We start from the raw sequence: 17,560 nt of genomic DNA, 5'->3' as shown, positions 1-17,560 counted from the left end.
GATCCACCCTACAATATGGGTAAAAAGGCAAAAAGAAGAAGAAGGTGATTTTAACTCTTATAAGAAGAAAAAAAGATTTAATCCTCTTGAAAAAGATGGGTGGCCTCGGGAACACAAACATATGTGGTGTCCAGTTCCCTGATGATGCATGGAATCTTCATACAATCTTGAACAAATTGTTCAAAGTGTAGCTCTCACCGAGAGGTAGATGCTTCTTTTGGCAGCATGACTCCAAGGAGGAATACACAACTGGTCGTTGAATTTGCATCATCAATTTTCCCAGGGGTGCAACTACTACAAATTCCTTCATTATGGTTTATTCTTGTTCCTCCGATCGAGTGTGGTTTTTCTTTCGCTTTTGTCTCATATAACAAACTTATGGCTAGAGACAACTCGAAGAAATTGAGAGAAACCTTTGGATCATGTGTTTTGCTCTAAAAAGGACACCATTCCATATTTGTTCTTTAAATGTGTGGTGGCTACTGGCCAAACAGATTTAGGCTCAAATATCTTCCTTCTTTGGTACTACTACTGTAACTAAATAGAGATGACGTTTTTGCAGTGAACTCCAGGTTGCGATTTTTTGTCAAGAATCACACCCAAGCGAAATAAGCAATCCGACTGTCATCTCCCACCTGGATGTGCATGCATGCTACTATATACACGTACGTAGGCAGATCATGCGGTGCAGCTCAGCCCTCGGCGATGAACGCCGCGACGCGATCCAGGAGCTGCTTGGCGCTCTCGCAGTTTGTCTTCCCGAGGAAGAAGTCGTGGTCCTCGCCTTCCGACTCGAACCACGCGGCGGCGCCCGGCGCCCGGCACGCGCCCGCGGCCACGCCCTCGTAGTACGCGCGGATCCTCCTCGCCAGCACGTCCTTCTCCGCCGCGCACACCAGCATCCTCTCGCACGCCAGCAGCTCCAGCGACGACGCGCCGGGCGCGAGCGGGTTGATCCTCGGGTCGTCGGCCCCGCCCACCGCCCCCGGGCACGTGTACGACCAGATCATCCCGTTGAACATGGGCACCGCCGGAGGCTCCCCCTCGATCGCCTCGCTCCCGCTGAACCACGGGTGCAGCAGCACCGCGCCCTCCATCCTCGGGTGGGAGTTCACCGCCGCCCTCACGAGCATCTCGTGCACGATGTTGGCGCCGGCGCTGTCGCCCGCCAGGAAGAGGCGGGCCGTGTTGCCGTGCCCGGAGACCCACTCGTCCTGCGTCGACGGCGCCACCGCCCACTGGAGCGCGGCCCAGCAGTCGTCGTAGGCCGCGGGCAGCGGGTGCTCCGGGGCGAGGCGGTAGTCGGCGGACACCACGAGGACGCCGGCCGCGGCCGCGAGGGAGTTGACGTAGCTGTGGTACGTGGCGTCGTCGGCCGACCCGATGAGGAAGGCGCCGCCGTGGAAGTAGACGAGGACCGGGAGCTTCTCGGAGGGCTCTCGGAGCTTGGGGAGGTAGAGGCGCACGGAGACGCCGGTGTCGGCGTCGAGGACGACGTCCCTGGAGGTGACGCCGGTGGCCTCGTCCAGGCCGGCAGGCGAGACGGTGGGTTCGTTGAGGCGGTCCATCTTGCCGCACTTGTAGATGCGGAAGTGCCCCGGGGACTCCAGCAGCACCTCGCCCTCGGTTTCGGCTTCCGTGGCAGCCGCCGGCAGAGCCCCGTTCTTGCGGGATATAGACGTGCAGACGCCCGGGCATGGCGGAAAGGTGGTAGATAAGTAGCATGGTGGTCGGGGTAAGTTTCTCCGACGTACGGTGAGTGGTCGGCAAGGCTGGGGCGCTGCCCAGCCAGCCGAGATGGCGGATCCGCTCCTGGTGGCCATGGAGGAGAAGTGAACGACAGGATAAGCCTGTGTGTGGTGAAATGGTGACGAGGTCGTGCCTTGCCGTATCATCAACCAGCCATATATGCATGACCTAGAGCTTGACTTCTCAACGTCGTACGGGCATGAGTTCTCAACGGCTTGGCTACTCAACAGGCATGACTTTTCAAACCAAAAATGGTAGTCCTACTAGGAGTCCTCTCAATAATGAGGGATGTCACATTTGAGCGTGTAGATGCTACGGACCAGCAGAGGGTGGCCTCCTGCCAAAAATACTAGACGTACAGGTTTTTACAGGGGTTCTACAGGCTCCTTTCAAACATTCTAAACATGTGCCCCCCTGATTTTAATGAAGGTGGGCCGGTGGATCTACTAATGACCAATTAGAAACTGCCATGACACCCTGTAATTCCCTCATCCTCCCTTCATGCTATAGTGCAGCATCCGATAATCCTAGACGCACGAAGGAATACGGGCATCTAAACACTAGTCAATCTTCTCCCCCCTGATTTTCATGGGGTGGCCCCGCCTCTCTTTTAATATCCAATAAAAAACTGCCACCTATTCACAGTCTGTTGAACCCGTGAAAACAAGCCCGTGCGTGTAGCATTACTCTGCAACATCGGCGCGTTCCCACGTCAGCCAGGGGCGTGCGACCTGTGCGGCCGCACAGGGTCTCCAGGTGGCAGGGGCGCACATCAGTAACTAGGCCGACATCTTTTAATGTTAAACGCATCGAATAGGCCGAAAGGCCCCGATGGCAGTAATTGGTTTGCTAATCGATGGCCCTGGGACTGGGAGAATACCGACCCTTCGCACATAAAAAAAGGCATGAGCGCAGGAGCAATAATCTCGATCTATAATACTAACCCTAACGGTGCATCCGATGGCCGGCAGTTGCAGGCCGAGGACGCAGCAAAGGACCGGCGGCCTCCGGCATCGCCAGAGCCCTTAGAGGTACGATTGTGTTTTGGCGAAGCGCTAAATCGAGTTAATCAAATCATTTTTAAATCAACTACTCAAGAGCACTTCATCATTTAGGACATGTGCTAGCTCACTCGTTGTCATTTTCTTTTTACCATTCTCATAACACTAATCAAGGCAAGGGTGTGCCGTCTTCGTCCGCGTGATCGCGTGATCGATCTTGTTCTGATGGCGTCTCGCCTCTCCATCATTCCCTCACGCTTTCTGCAGAAACATTCAGACAAGGCCTGAGTTTAACGTCTGTGAGTTCCGCAGTCTCAGTTCTACAAATAACTTCTTGCTAACTGTTTGATGTGCATCCCTTTAGTTTTATTATTTTCATCATTATACTTATATATTAATTGGTCCAAACGTTGTATTTCAAGATCAAAGTTATATCCTCCAGAGAATATGAATATAGTTACGAGACATGAGAAGAATATTAATATTAGAGGATTTAATTCAATATCATAAAAGGAGTTGTAGATAAGTTTATTATAGTTTGATTTTTGTAAGAAAATAGGCATCATTTTAGAGTTTGGCACAAGGCCCCGAATTTTGCTCGGCCGGCCCTGTCAGTACCTATGCTTGCAACTAGCGATCAACCAACTTAAGCGCGCTGACTGGCAGCCTATGCTCGACAAGGCCAAGAGCTGCATTCCAGCTTGGCAAAGGGGTATGATCCAGAACCGGGCCGCCTTATTCTAGTCAAGTCTGTCAACGCGGCTAGGACCATTCATAATTTCGTGATACCGGAGGCTCAGGCCTGGGTCTTTGAAGAGCTGGATCAATGGATGATGGCATTTTCTTTGGGCGGGCAATGATAAAACAAACAGCGGCCAACGCCTTGTGGCCTGGAACACGGTTTGCAGGCCAACTTGTCTTGGAGGGCTAGGTGTCTTGGACAGCCGTGGCAAGGACTTGTAACACTCCGAGAATCATGCTACAGTAATCTCATGCCTAATGATGCCATGCCATCATAATTAAGTTGCTAATTCTCAATGTGTTTCAAACTAAGCTCAATTTCAAATTTTAAAATGAAGTCAAATAAATTATTTCTCCAAACAGTAAAACAAAAATGTTCACTAGGTTGAAAATTTTCATTAACTAATTGTCATGAATGATTAAACATCACTTTACATTTTTATTATCGCCAGGAAATTAAAACAGTTCCAAATCAGCATTTTTAAATGCTTTCCTATTTTTGAAAAAAATCCAAGTCAATTCAAACTCCTCCCAAACTTTTTGTGGCAGTGCCAAATATCATAATGTATTTATGTGGCCAAGTTCCGCATTTTACAAAGACGAATTGGCAACTCAAAGTATTGCAAACAGATTCTATAAAAGAAAAATAGAAAATAATTTAACAAAACGAGAAAGCCTAACTACCACTTAGCACTTGTAGCCCATTGCTACATTGCATAGCCCAGCCCAACAACCCCTTTTCCCCTTCCTCCTACTACATCACTAGTAGAAAAAGGGCCATTTGTCCCGGTTCGTAAGGGCCATTTGTCCCGGTTTGGGAACCGGGACTAAAAGGTCGTTACTAATGCCTTTGGCCTTTAGTCCCGATTCTTACATGAACCGGAACAGATGGGCCTCCACGTGGCCGGTGCGGCGAGCCCAGGCAGGATGCCCTTTGGTCCCGGTTGGTGGCACCAACCGGGACCAATAGGCATCCACGCATCAGCTGTTCAGGGGCTAGGTTTTTGTTTTTTTTTCTGAAGGGGGGGGGGATTTGGGGGTTTGTATGGTTAATTAAGGTGTTTCATATATTGTGTTAGGTAGCTAATTAATTAATAGAGAGAAGTGTCCTCTCTTATCTCCGTGCTTGGTCGACGCTACGTACTATACGTATAGAGAGCACTCGACACGCTAGCTAGTAAGCAAAAATGAAGGAAACAGAAGATCGTCATGAACATATGCATACAGAGAGAAGTGATATCGACCTCTCCTTCTCCGAGAGATTGGTCAAATAACAAGTTTTCGTATATCTATCCGACGCTACTGGCTACATATATACAATATAAGATCTCTTATAATATAATCCCCTAATTATATATGAACACAGGGTCCACATAGTATTCTCCGTATTTATCGATCACGTGGTCAAGAAAGAATGCCGCCAATTCCTCTTGAATTCCTCGCATGTGATCTGGTGCTAGGAGTTCATCCCGCATCCGAAACATCTAATTTGAAGAAGGGGTCAATACATATATATGAATGAATGAAACTCAACACAAAAGATGGTAAATAAAGTTAAATTCTGAATATTATTGCTTACGCACTTCATATTGTTTTTTAGTGTAGCCCCGCTCACAGGTCGTGTGGCGGATGGACTCGCAAATGTAGTATCCACAGTAATTATTCCCGGCTTCCTACCACAACCACTTTACAAGAAATAGAGGTCAATCAAACTGATAAGCAAGCATGCTAAAATGGTATTGATGAAACTAGCACTTGAATCACTAGGAGATGCGCGGAACATGCTAGTAGTACTTACCTTCGGGTGTTTAAATTCCAGCTTCTTCGACAGTCCATGAGCTTCTGAGGTGAATTTTTTCCAAACCCTGCCAGACAAAGAAACAATTACTTGATATCAGGAAGTGAACAATGTTGCCGATATGGTGAGATAATGATCGATTTAACTTACTTCTCGAGAATTTCAATCATGTCCGCATACTCCTTGGGATCTTTTCGTCTCGAGTCTAAGACGATTACTAGTCCTTGCTCGAGCTTAATCTCTAGGAGAATATAGTGGAACCTGCGCACACATGCATAACTCATCAATTACATTACTATAACCTCGACTAATAAGGGAAACCGAATATGCACAAGAAAGTAACACTCACTTGAAGTTGTAAGGAAAGAGTATTATAGCTTTGTTTTGATTTAATACCAACGATCGTAGCAAGTTGGCCTTGGTATCTTTTTTCTGAAATTCAACCGAATATGCATCTATGATATTTGGGTTAATGAACCCAATATCACCGATTTATCTTTTCTTCAATTCGGCGATCTTCAATCTGCATAATATAGTGAGGATAATTATAAATAGATGCAATGAAAGAGCTGACCTATATATAGAGACTTAATGACAGAAGTAGTACTTACAGACAGTACCAAGTGACCGTTAATTTATCGAGGGCCCTCTGATTGAAAAACTGGAAGAACTCCTCAAATGGAACATTCAATAGATCAGTTCCAATGAGGTCATGCTCCTCTTTAACTCTCAGCATCAAAGTATTCCTCCCCCAAACTCTTTGCAGGTTTTCATGTACCAATCATAGAATCTTTGCATCATCGTTGTTAGAGACATTTCATCTTTGACGAGAGGCTTCCCGTACTCGTATATGTGTTCTTCCACCTCCAAGAATTCATAATGTACATCGTCGGGCAGGTAATCATCAAGATTGTTATAACCGGGCACCATCCTCAAATCGTTAGCGACGATATCGCTAGACACCTTGAGCGGGGGGAACGATTGGTTTGCTTGTTCGCCTAGCTGGGCAATTTTTTCCCAGCTCATCGTTCCGCTAACCTTTGATCATTGATAGTACTTCCCGACCGCTCCGCTTCGATAAATGACCTTTCAATAATGCGCTCGTAGTTGCCTTTCGGCAGAGACTTTGGTGGTTTCTTCAGGGCTTCCAGAGTGCTCTTCACTTTCACCGGATCTACCTTCTCCTCCGGAGGTGGATGTTTCTTTGCTTTCACCCCTTCAAAGAAGTTCCTCACTTCGTCTCGCACGATCTTCTCGTTTTCCTCCGGGGTCATCTCGTATGGTAACTTCTCTGGAGTCTTCAGAGAACGACCGAATCTGTATTGCCTCCCGCCTGTGGAAGTACTGCTAGACGCTGGAGCAGACGGAGCGGCTGCGGCTGTCTTATTTCCTTGCTTACGAGGAGGAGGACTATGACGCACTGGAGCAGCCGGAGTGGCGGCGGGTCTCTTCCGCCCTTGCTGACGAGGCGGAGAAGGAGTAGGCTGGCTGCTCGGGCGCGCCGGTGCATGCGGAGAAGGAGGCGGAGTGCCGCCACGCGCTGGAGAAGGAGGCCGAGTGCCCTGATCACTCGCCGAAGGAGGAGGCGGAGTACCCTGACTCGCTGGAGGGGGAGGAGGCGTCCAGTTCGGAAGGTTGATGAGCTCCTTCCGCCATAGGCTTGGAGTCTTCAGAGCAGAACCCAACCAAGTCTCCCCTTCACCGGTAAGGTGGTCAAGCTCGAGCTCCTCAAATCCCTCCGTTATTTCGTCCACCATCACCCTAGCATATCCTTCTGGAATCGGCCGGCAGTGAAAAGTTGCGCCAGGTTCAGGACGTGCAACAGAGCCAACAACCACCTTGACTTTCATTTTCATCCACTGCGTCATAAGGTGGCAATTGTGAGACTCCGTGATTAAGTCCACGGGGTAGCTAGTAGGAGCCGTGAGACAGGCTCCTGAAGCAGCTCCGTGGAAGCCACGCTGCTTCTCCGCTGAGATGGCGGGGTAGCTTCGGGTGTAGCTTCGGCAGGTCGCGTGCTGCGAACTGCGTCTCATTCCTCTAGTGCTTGTACCCTTGTGTGTAGCGCCTGTAGTTGGGTCAACTCCTTTTTCTTCTTCCTCTCCCGGCGTTTGTAACCGCCTGCGTCGGGAAATCCAGCCTTCCACGAAAGGGAGCCTGGCGTGCCTCGTGTCCGTCTGGGGTGCTCAGGATTCCCGAGGGCCTCTGTGAGCTCGTCGTTCTCTCTATCCGGAACAAACATCCCTTGCTGCGCCTTTTTGATATACTCCTGAAGCTTCTCGATGGGTGTGTTTAGCTGCTCGTTGGTCCAAACGCACTTCCCTGTTACAGGGTCCAATTTCCCCCAACCCTGAAGAACCAAGTCCTGCAACGGTCTGGCCAGCGTCGCGTCTCTGGTTCGATCCCTTTATCAATGAGGTCATTCTAAGCCTTGTCCCACAACGGCCGGGCTTTCAGGTACCCACCTGACCCCGTGCGATGATGATGCTTCTTCTTTGCAGAATTTTTCTTGTTTGTTGCTGACATCTTCGCTGCTCTATCAGATTTCTTATTGGTGACAAATGTGGGCCACTAATCTTTGATCTTCTCAAATCGGCCGATGAATTCTGGAGTCTTGTCTTGGTTGACAAACGATGATTTCAGCTCATTCTTCCACCTCCTGAATAGCTCAGCCATCTTATTAAGAGCATAAGCCTTGATCATTGGCTTTTTAACTGGATTCTCCGGATCCTCCTCTGGCGGGAAGGTGAAATTTTCCTGCAGCGCGGTCCAAAGATCAGCTTTCTACCTATTGCTGACATAAGACACCTGAGAGTCTTTGTCCTTAGGCTTCAACCATTGCTCGACGCTAATCGGGATCATGTCCCTAACTAGAACCCCGCACTGAGCATTAATTTTTTGCTTGGTCCGGAGGGGTTCAATCGGTTGGCCAGCGCGTTCAATTTCGATGATCGTGTACCTTTCATCCGCGCGCAACTTTCTCTTCGGGCCTCGTCTCGTTACCGAAGTGTTGCTCGATCCAGAGGGCTAGAAAATAAGAAAAAGAAGAGAGTTAATATGTGTACATACCAAAAACAATTAATGCATCAATTAGCTATAGTCAGCATGTGCTTAATTAATTAATATATATACCTGGCCGGACTCCGTTCGGTCACCGGAGCCGTCATCACGGTGTCCTTCCTCCTCCATTCGGTCACCGGAGCCGTCATCACGGTGTCCTTCCTCCTCCATTGTTTGATCATCGTCGTAGCCTGCTTCTTCATCCTGTCTTTCCAGACCATCGGTGCATGTGTCGTTGAGAAACGACAAGATGACATCACTTCCATGTGCGATTATCTCCCCCAACACTGCTTCTGTTGCTTCGTCTCAGGGGTGCGGATCCATAGTTTCTGCAAATATTTACAACATGACAATTATTATTCAAACATGACAGACGGATATATTAGTGGCAAACATAGAACTAGCTAGCTAAGCACAATAAGGAATCATATTAGTGGCCTGGCCTCGACGCTTCTCTAGGGTTTGGGGTGGCCTCGGCAACGCTTCAAGGGTTTGGGGTGGCCTCAACAAAGCTTCAAGGGTTCGGGGTGGCCTCGACGACAACGCTCTTTTAACTTGGTAAATTTGGGTGGCCTCAAGAGAGTTTGTCGATCGGGTAGGGGCGCTGCGGGAGGGGGTAGGAGACCGACACCGTTTTTTCTAGGGTTTGGGTGTCCTCGAGAGTTTTGGTCGAGCGAGAGGGACGGGGGGGGGGGGTGCTCCCGACGCCCCCCCTCACTTTAACAAAGAACTACCTTAAAAAAGACTTGCTTCGCCACGGGTGTGATGACCCACAAGTATAGGGGATCTATCATAGTCCTTTCAATAAGTAAGAGTGTCGAACCCAACGAGGAGCAGAAGGAAATGATAAGCGGTTTCCAGCAAGGTATTCTCTGCACGTACTGAAATAAGTGGTAACAGATAGTTTTGTGATAAGATAATTTGTAACGAGCAACAAGTAACAAAAGTAAATAAGGTGCGGCAAGGTGGCCCAATCCTTTTTGTAGCAAAGGATAAGCCTGGACAAACTCTTATATGATGTAAAGCGCTCCCGAGGACACATGGGAATATCGTCAAGCTAGTTTTCATCACGTTCATATGATTCGCGTTCGGTACTTTGATAATTTGGTATGTGGGTGGACCGGTGCTTGGGTACTGCCCTTACTTGGACAAGCATCCCACTTATGATTAACCTCTACTACAAGCATCTGCAACTACAACAAAAGTATTAAGGTAAACCTAACCCTAGCATGAAACATATGGATCCAAATCAGCCCCTTACGAAGCAACGCATAAACTAGGGTTTAAGCTTCTGTCACTCTAGCAACCCATCATCTACTTATTACTTCCCAATGCCTTATGCTATGTCTTGAGCTTGCGTTGGTTTTCCCCGAAGAGGAAGGGATGATGCAGTAGAGTAGCATAAGTATTTCCCTCAGTTTTTGAGAACCAAGGTATCAATCCAGTAGGAGGCCACGCTCAAGTCCCTCGTACCTACACAAAGCGATAGCTACTCGCAAACAACGCGATTAGGGGTTGTCAATATCTTCACGGTCACTTACGAGAGTGAGATCTGATAGATATAATATTTTTGGTATTTTTGGTATAAAGATGCAAAGTAAAAAAGTAAAAGCAGAGTAAAAAAGCAAAGCAAGATTAAAGTGATGGAGATTGATATGATGAGAATAGACCCGGGGGCCATAGGTTTCACTAGTGGCTTCTCTCAAGAGCATAAGTATTCTACGGTGGGTGAACAAATTACTGTTGAGCAATTGACAGAATTGAGCATAGTTATGAGAATATCTAGGCATGATCATGTATATAGGCATCACGTCCGTGACAAGTAGACCGAAACGATTCTGCATCTACTACTATTACTCCACTCATCGACCGCTATCCAGCATGCATCTAGAGTATTAAGTTAAAAACAGAGTAATGCCTTAAGCAAGATGACATGATGTAGAGAGATAAATTCATGCAATATGAAATAAACCCCATCTTGTTATCCTCGATGGCAACGATGCAATACGTGCCTTGCTGCCCCTTCTGTCACTGGGAAAGGACACCGCAAGATCGAACCCAAAGCTAAGCACTTCTCCCATGGCAAGAACTACCAATCTAGTTGGCCAAACCAAACGGATAATTCGAAGAGACTTGCAAAGATAACCAATCATACATAAAAGAATTCAGAGAAGATTCAAATATTATTCATAGATAGACTTGATCATAAACCCACAATTCATCGGTCTCAACAAACACACCGCAAAAAAAAGATTACATCGAATAGATCTCCACAAGAGAGGGGGAGAACTTTGTATTGAGATTCAAAGAGAGAGAAGAAGCCATCTAGCTACTAACTATGGACCCGAAGGTCTGAGGTAAACTACTCACACTTCATCGGAGAGGCTAGGATGATGTAGAAGCCCTCCGTGATGACGGCCCTCTTCCGGAGGAGCTCCGGAACAGGCCCCAAGATGGGATCTCGTGGATACAGAAAGTTGCGGTGGTGGAATTAGGTTTTTGGCTCCTGTTCTGATCGTTTGGGGGTACGTATGTATATATAGGAGGAAGGAGTATGCCGGAGGAGCATTGAGGGGCCCACGAGGCAGGGGGGCGCCCTAGGGGGGCGCCCCCACCCTCGTGACTGCCTTTTTTGTTACTTGGAGCAGGGTCCAAGTCTCCTGGATCATGTTTGGTGAGAAAATCACGTTCCCGAAGGTTTTATTCTGTTTGGATTCCGTTTGATATTCCGTTTCTTCGAAACACTAAAATAGGCAAAAAACAACAATCTGGGCTGGGCCTCCGGTTAATAGGTTAGTCCCAAAAATAATATAAAAGTAGAAAATAAAGCCCAATATAGTCCAAAACAGTAGATAATATAGCATGGAGCAATCAAAAATTAAAGATACGCTGGAGACGTATCAGGCATCCCCAAGCTTAATTCCTGCTCGTCCTCGAGTAGGTAAATGATAAAAAGAGAATTTTTGATGCGGAGTGCTACTTGGCATAATTTCAATGTAAATCTTCTTAATTGTGGTATGAATATTCAGATTCGAAAGATTCAAGACAAAAGTTCATATTGACATAAAAATAATAATACTTCAAGCATAGTAATAAAGCAATTATGTCTTCTCAAAATAACATGGCCAAAGAAAGTTATCCCTACAAAATCATATAGTCTGGCTATTCTCTATCTTCACCACACAAAGTATTTAAATCATGCACAACCCCGATGACAAGCCAAGCAATTGTTTCATACTCTAACTTTTTCAAAACTTTTTCAATCTTCACGCAATACATGAGCGAGAGCCATGGATATAGCACTATAGGTGGAATAGAATGGTGGTTGTGGAGAATACAAAAAGGAGAAGATAGTCTCACATCAACTAGGCGTATCAACGGGCTATGGAGATGCCCATCAATAGATATCAATGTGAGTGAGTAGGGATTGCCATGCAACGGATGCACTAGAGCTATAAGTATATGAAAGCTCAAAAAGAAACTAAGTGGGTGTGCATCCAACTTGCTTGCTCATGAAGACCTAGGGCAATTTGAGGAAGCCCATCATTGGAATATACAAGCCAAGTTCTATAATGAAAAATTCCCACTAGTATATGAAAGTGATAACATGAGAGACTCTCTACTATGAAGATCATGGTGCTACTTTGAAGCACAAGTGTGGTAAAAGGATAGTAACATTGTCCCTTCTCTCTTTTTCTCTCATTTTTTATTTTTTTATTTGGGCCTTTTCTCTTTTTTTATTTTATGGCCTCTTTTTATTTGGGCTTCTTTGGCCTCTTTTATTTATTTTTCGTCCGGAGTCTCATCCCGACTTATGGGGGAATCATAGTCTCCATCATTCTTTCCTCACTTGGGACAATGCTCTAATAATGATGATCATCACACTTTTATTTTTCTTACAACTCAACAATTACAACTCGATACTTAGAACGAAATATGACTCTATGTGAATGCATCCGGCGGTGTACCGGGATATGCAATATGACAATGATGAATGTGTCATGATGAACTAGATGGTGGAAAGTTGCATGGCAACATATCTTGGAATGACTATGGAAATGCCATGATAGGTAGGTATGGTGGCTGTTTTGAGGAAGGTATATGGTAGGTGTATGATACCGGCGAAAGGTGCGCGGTATTAGAGAGGCTAGCAAAGGTGGAAGGGTGAGGGTGTGTATGATCCATGGACTCAACATTAGTCATAAAGAACTCACATACTTATTGCAAAAATCTATTAGTTATCGAAACAAAGTACTACGCACATGCTCCTAGGGGGGTAGATTGGTAGGAAAAGACCATCGCTCGTCCCCGACCGCCACTCATAAGGAAGACAATCAATAAATAAATCATGCTCCGACTTCATCACATAACGGTTCACCATACGTGCATGCTACGGGAATCACAAACTTTAACACAAGTATTCTTTAAATTCACAACTACTCAACTAGCATGACTTTAATATTATCACCTCCATATCTCAAAACAATTATCATGCTTCAATCTTTTCTTAGTATTCAACACACTCAAAAGAAAGTTTCACAAATCTTGAATACCAAGCATATTATTATTAAGCAAATTACCATGCTATTAAGAGACTCTCAAAATAATTTAAGTGAAGCATGAGAGATCAATAGTTTCTTTAAAACAAATCCACCACCATGCTCTAAAAGATCTAAGTGAAGCACATAGAGCAAAATTATAACACTCAAAAGATATAAGTGAAGCACATAGAGCAAAACTACTTAGCTCAAAATATATAAGTGAAGCACATAGAGCAAAACTACTTAGCTCAAAAGATATAAGTGAAGCACATAGAGTATTCTATCAAATTTTAATTCATGTATGGCTCTCTCAAAAGGTGTGTAAATCAAGGATGATTGTGGCATACTAAGACACAAAGACACAAATAATAGAAGACGCTCCAAGCAAAACACATATCATGTTGGTGAATAAAAATATAGCTCCAAGTAAATTACCGATGGAAGTGGACGAAAGAGGGGATGCCTTCCGGGGCATCCCCAAGCTTTGACTTTTTGGTGTCCTTGGATTATCTTGCGGGTGCCATGGGCATCCCCAAGCTTAGGCTCTTGCCACTCCTTGTTCCATGATCCATCAAAAGAATTCACCCAAAACTTGAAAACTTCACAACACAAAACTCAAAATAGAAAACTCGTGAGCTCCGTTAGCGAAAGAAAACAAAAGACCACTTCAAGGTACTGTAATGAACTCATTATTTATTTATATTGGTGTTAAACCTACTGTATTCCAACTTCTCTATGGATTATAAGCTATTTTACTAACCATAGATTCATCAAAATAAGCAAACAACACACGAAAAACAGAATCTGTCAAAAACAGAACAGTCTGTAGTAATCTGTAGCTAGCGCAAGATCTGGAACCCAAAAAATTCTAAAATAAATTTCTGGACGTGAGGAATTTATCTATTAATCATCTTCAAAAATAATTAACTAAATAGCACTCTTCAAATAAAAATGACAGCAGTTCTCGTGAGCGCTAAAGTTTCTGTTTTTTACAGCAAGTTCAACAAGACTTTCCCCAAGTCTTCCCAACGGTTATTCTTGGCACAAACACTAATTAAACACAAAAAAACACAACCAAAACAGAGGCTAAATAATTTATTTATTACTAAGCAGGAGCAAAAAGCAAGGAATAAAAATAAAATTGGGTTGCCTCCCAACAAGCGCTATCGTTTAACGCCCCTAGCTAGGCATAAAAGCGAGGATAGATCTAGGTATTGCCATCTTTGGTTGGCAATCCATAAGTAGCTCTCATGATAGTTTCATATGGTAATTTTATTTTCTTTCTTGGAAAGTGTTCCATGCCGTTTTTTAATGGAAATTGAAATCTAATATTCCCTTCCTTCATATCAATAATCGCACCAACCGTTCTAAGGAAAGGTCTACCAAGAATAATAGGGCAAGAAGGATTGCAATCTATATCAAGAACAATGAAATCTACGGGCACATAATTCCTATTTGCAACAATAAGAACATCATTAATCCTTCCTGTAGGTTTCTTAATAGTGGAATTCGCAAGATGCAAGTTTAGAGAGCAATCATCAAAATTACGGAAATCTAGTAAATCACACAAAGTCTTGGGAATAGTAGAGACACTAGCACCCAAATCACACAAAGCATAAAACTCATGATCTTTAATTTTAATTTTAATAGTTGGTTCCCACTCATCATAGAGTTTTCTAGGGATAGAAACTTTCAACTCAAGTTTTTCTTCATAAGATTGCATCAAGGCATCAACAATATGTTTGGTAAAGGCTTTATTTTGACTATAAGCATGTGGAGAATTTAGCACGGATTGCAACAAGGAAATACAATCAATTAAAGAGAAACTTTCATAATTAAATTCCTTGAAATCCAATATAGTGGGTTTAGCAACATCTAGATTTTTATTTCTTTCAATCCCACTTTCATCAATTTCATCATTAAGATCTAAATACTTCGAATTTTTAGAACGCCTTCTAGGTAAAGGAATATCATATTAAGTTTCATAAATATTAATATTGAAAAATAAAGATTTAATAGGGGACACATCAATAACTTTTAGATCTTCATCTTGATTTTCATAGGAATTGGAAGAACACGCTTTAATAAATGCATCTTTGGAAGCACGCATCCTAGCGGTTCTTTCCTTGCACTCATCAATGGAAATTCTCATGGCTTTAAGAGACTCATTGATATCATGCTTAGGAGGAATAGATCTATTCTTTAAAGAATCAATCTCAAGAGAAATTCTATCAATGTTTCTAGCCAAATCATCAACTTTAAGCAATTTCTCTTCAAGCAAAGCATTAAAATTCCTTTGTGAATTCATAAACTCTTTAACACTATTCTCAAATTCAGAGGGCATCTTATTATAATTTCCATAAGAGTTGTTGTAGGAATTCCCATAATTATTAGAAGGATTACTAGGATATGGTCTAGGATTAAAATTCCCTCTATAAGCGTTGTTACCAAAATTATTCCTACCAACAAAATTCACATCCATAGATTCATTGTTATTCTCAATCAAAGTAGACAAAGGCATATCATTAGGATCAGAAGAAACACTCTTAGTAGCAAATAATTTCATAAGTTCATCCATCTTTCCACTCAAAACATTGATTTCTTCTATCGCATGCACTTTTTTATTAGAAGATCTTTCAGTATGCCATTGAGAATAATTAACCATAATATTATCTAGGAGTTTAGTAGCATCTCCTAAAGTGATTTCCATAAAAGTGCCTCCCGCGGCCGAATCTAAAAGATTTCTAGAAGCAAAATTCAATCCGGCATAAAATTTTTGTATGATCATCCACAAATTCAAACCATGAGTAGGGCAATTACGTATCATTAATTTCATTCTCTCCCAAGCTTGTGCAACATGTTCATGATCAAGTTGTTTAAAGTTCATAATATCGTTTCTAAGAGAGGTGATCTTAGCGGGAGGAAAATACTTAGAGATAAAAGCATCTTTGCACTTGTTCCATGAATCAATACTATTTTTAGGCAAAGACGAAAACCAAGCTTTAGCACGATCTCTAAGCGAAAAAGGAAATAGCTTCAATTTAATGACATCATTATCAACATCTTTTTTCTTTTACATATCACATAAATCAACGAAGCTATTCAGATGAGTAGCGGCATCTTCACTAGGAAGGCCGGCGAATTGATCTTTCATAACAAGATTCAACAAAGCAGTACTAATTTCACAAGATTCAGCATCGGTAAGAGGAGCAATCGGAGTGCTAAGGAAATCATTATTATTGGTATTGGTGAAGTCACACAATTTAGTATTATCTTGAGCCATCGCGACAAACAAGCAATCTAACACACGAGCAAACAAAAAGGCAAGCGGGCAAAAAGAGGCAAATAGAGAGGGAGGATAGAGAGAGAGAGAGGGCGAATAAAACAACAAGGGTGAAGTGGGGGAGAGGAAAACGAGAGGCAAATGGCAAATAATGTAATGCGAGAGATAGGGATTGTGATGGGTACTTGGTATGTTGACTTTTTGCGTAGACTCCCCGGCAACGGCGCCAGAAATCCTTCTTGCTACATCTTGAGCTTGCGTTGGTTTTCCCCGAAGAGGAAGGGATGATGCAGCAGAGTAGCGTAAGTATTTCCCTCAGTTTTGAGAACCAAGGTATCAATCCAGTAGGAGGCCACGCTCAAGTCCCTCGTACATGCACAAAACGATAGCTACTCGCAACCAACATGATTAGGGATTGTCAATCCCTTCACGGTCACTTACGAGAGTGAGATCTCATAGATATAATATTTTTGGTATTTTTGGTATAAAGATGCAAAGTAAAAAGTAAAAGCAAAGTAAAAAAGCAAAGGAAAATTAAAGTGATGGAGATTGATATGATGAGAATAGACCCGGGGGCCATAGGTTTCACTAGTGGCTTCTCTCAAGAGCATAAGTATTCTACGGTGGGTGAACAAATTACTGTTGAGCAATGGACATAATTGAGCATAGTTATGAGAATATCTAGGCATGATCATGTATATAGGCATCACGTCCATGACAAGTAGACCGAAACGATTCTGCATCTACTACTATTACTCCACTCATCGATCGTTATCCAACATGCATCTAGAGTATTAAGTTAAAAACAGAGTAACACCTTAAGCAAGATGACATGATGTAGAGAGATAAATTCATGCAATATGAAATAAACCCCATCTTGTTATCCTCGATGGCAACGATGCAATACGTGCCTTGCTGCCCCTTCTGTCACTGGGAAAGGACACCGCAAGATCGAACCCAAAGCTAAGCACTTCTCCCATGGCAAGAACTACCAATCTAGTTGGCCAAACCAAACGGATAATTCGAAGAGACTTGCAAAGATAACCAATCATACATAAAAGAATTCAGAGAAGATTCAAATATTATTCATAGATAGACTTGATCATAAACCCACAATTCATCGGTCTCAACAAACACACCGCAAAAAGAAGATTACATCAAATAGATCTCCACAAGAGAGGGGGAGAACTTTGTATTGAGATTCAAAGAGAGAGAAGAAGCCATCTAGCTACTAACTATGGAACCGAAGGTCTGAGGTAAACTACTTACACTTCATCGGAGAGGCTAGGATGATGTAGAAGCCCTGCGCGATGACGGCCCTCTTCCGGCGAAGCTCCGGAACAGGCCCCAAGATGGGATCTCATGGATACAGAAAGTTGCGGCGGTG

General features: G+C 43.9%; 1 pseudogene; it reads right to left on the bottom strand.

The window, feature by feature from the left end:
• Positions 1-310: 310 nt before the first annotated feature.
• Positions 311-1,864, bottom strand: LOC125556171 (2-hydroxyisoflavanone dehydratase pseudogene; annotated as a pseudogene).
• Between the last annotated feature and the right edge of the window lie 15,696 nt (positions 1,865-17,560).

This window comes from Triticum urartu, chromosome 5A, assembly GCF_056163025.1.
Source record: "Triticum urartu cultivar PI428250 chromosome 5A, HENAU_Tu73, whole genome shotgun sequence".
In the NCBI taxonomy this organism is placed as follows: domain Eukaryota; kingdom Viridiplantae; phylum Streptophyta; class Magnoliopsida; order Poales; family Poaceae; genus Triticum; species Triticum urartu.
Note: the sequence above shows the minus strand (reverse complement) of the source record. Positions and strands in the feature narration are given on the sequence as shown.